This window comes from Myotis brandtii, unplaced genomic scaffold (assembly GCF_000412655.1).
Source record: "Myotis brandtii unplaced genomic scaffold, ASM41265v1 scaffold889, whole genome shotgun sequence".
NCBI lineage: Eukaryota > Metazoa > Chordata > Mammalia > Chiroptera > Vespertilionidae > Myotis > Myotis brandtii.
In genome coordinates, this window is record NW_005371640.1 from 115,225 (window position 1) to 117,989 (window position 2,765).

Genomic DNA, 2,765 nt, shown 5'->3' on the forward strand with positions numbered 1-2,765 from the left:
CCCCTCCACTCCACTCCCACCCTCTCCCCAGGTCTTCCCCGCTTTCTTGTCTGTCCATGGGCTATGCATATATGCATATAATTCATTGGTTAATCTCTCCCCCTCCACTTCTCTCTGAAATACGCCAGTCTGTTGCATGCTTCAATATCTTTGGATCTTTTTGTTTGTTTGTTTGTGAGTTTATTTTGTTCATTAGATTGCACATATAAGAGAGATCATGTGATACTTCTCTTTCTCTGACTGGCTTATTTCACTTTGGCTATTGACTCTTTACTTTAGTCACATATCAGGCTTGATCCCTTAGGACACATCTGCTGGTGTTATGGCTAATAAACCCTATCTTCCAATGAGGAAGTGGCACTTGTGTTTGATTTTGGACATCAACTTCTCATCCACATAATCTTGGCCTTTCTCCCCATCCATCCTTCACTCTACTACATGCTAGACTCTACATGCTACAACATTCCCTCGTTCTCTAACCAGGTAATGTACTGAGCTTACAGAGATCTGGCTAAATGTGTCATGAGGAAATTTATACTTCCTGCAAAATTCTGAAGGAAAGTATGTTCCAATTATGACAAAGACTTGGTTTCTTTAATATATAAAGAGCATTCACCAATCAAAAATCTGAAAACTTTCTCACCACTAAAACTTAGACTGTGTATATTTACATAAATATGCATATCTAAACTTAATACTTAGTAGAGCATCAATTATAATAGTAAAAAATATTTAAAAACCCAAATGCTCAAGTAGCGCCAAGGCAACAGTCCTCTAATCTGTTCGTGCCCTAACCTTCTGTCATTTGCTTCTTATCCTCGTGTTTCTCCCTGAACCCTTGGGAATGCAACCCCAGCTGCAAGAAATAAATGAAGATGGGAGTTTAGAATTCAGTGAAGACAGCATTCCAACTCACTGGAGAAATCTGAATTATTTGGTAAATGATGTTGAGACACCTGACTAAACTCTGATGGAGGAACTAAAATAGATCAATGTCATTTTTTCACACCAAAATAAATTCTTAGTGGATTAAAATATCAAAGTTATGCCCTAGCTCAGTGGTCGGCAAACTGTGGCTCACGAGCCACATGCGGCTCTTTAGCCCCTTGAGTGTGGCTCTTCCGCAAAATACCAACTTCTGCGCATGGGCCATGAAATTTCAATCGCACTGTACATGCGCGCCCGCACGTGGTATTTTGTGGAAGAGCCACACTCAAGGGGCCAAAGAGCCGCATGTGGCTCGAGAGCCACAGGTTGCCGACCACGGCCCTAAGGGATAAGGCAGAGATTTACTGAGAAGGGACATGGAGAAACTTTCTGAAAGGATGGTAATATTCTGTTTCATGATGGCATTTGGGGTTGCGCAGATGTATGCATTTGTCAACACAAGATGTGTATGTTTCCTTGTATGTAAATTTCCCTATGAGAAAAAACAATGATTCTCTCTCATCATTGATGTTTCTATCTCCCCCTCCCTCTTCCTTCCTCTTTGAAATCAATAAAAAAATATATATATATATAAAAATATTAAAGCTATGAGTGTCAAATTTTATGACATTATAGTGGCTGAGGCTTTCCATTGGACAGAAACTGCAGAAATCATCATAAAAAATTGATCACTTAAATAATATTTAAATTTTTAAATAATTTCTATATAGAAAGGAATTATGAGCATAAATAAAATGAAGCTATGATGAAGGAAAGTATGTTCCAATTATGACAAAGACTTGGTTTCCTTAATATATAAAGAGCACTCACCAATCAATAAGTAAACTCTGAGTATTCCAATTAAAAGTAGACAAAGGATATGAATGGACAGTTCTCAGAAGAAGAGACACCACTAGCCCAATGTCATAGGAATTGGTAAGCCACATTAGAAATCAAAGAAAAATATTGAGATATAATTTTGGTTACTATATGGGCAAAGATTTGAAAGGTTGAAAATGTTTTCTTTGGGGGGTATTATGGACTAAATTGCCCCCTCCCCCAGTTATATTTTCAAATCCTAATGTGACTGTATTTGGAGATAGGGACTTAAGGAGGTAATTAAGGTTAAATCAAGTCATAATGGTTATCCCCTACCAGGGTGGCCCCCCTTTCTCTCTCCATACACATAGAGGAAAGGCCATGTAAGGACACAGTAAGAAGGCAGTTCAAGGAGGAGACCTCACCACAAACACACCCTGCTGGTACCCTGATCCGGAACTTCGAGTTTCCAGAACTGTTAGAAAATAAATTTCTGTTGTTTAAGCCACCTAGTGTCTGGCATTTTGTTATATTGCCTGAGCTCACAAATAGAGGCACACCTCAGAGAGATTGCAGGTTTGGTTCCAGGCTGCCACAAATAAAGCGAATATTGCAATAAAATGAGTCACACAATCCCCCTCCCCCCAGTGCATATAAAACTATGCTATAGTGTGTTAAGTGTACAAAAACATTATGCCTAAAAAAATGATGTCCGTACCTTAATTTAAAAATACTTCATTGCCAATTCGCATGGATGGAACTGGAGAGCATTATGCTAAGCAAAAAAAGCCAGTCAGAGAAAGATAAATATCACATGATCTCACTCATTTGTGGAATATAAGGAACAACATAAACTGATGAACAAAAAAAGATCCAGAGACAGAGAAACATCAATCAGACCGTCAAAGCTAGGGGAGGGTGGGGGTAAGGGGGAGAGATCAACCAAAGGACTGGTATGCATGCATATAAGCCTAACCAATGGACACAGACAACAGGGGGGTGAGGGCATGAGTGGGGAG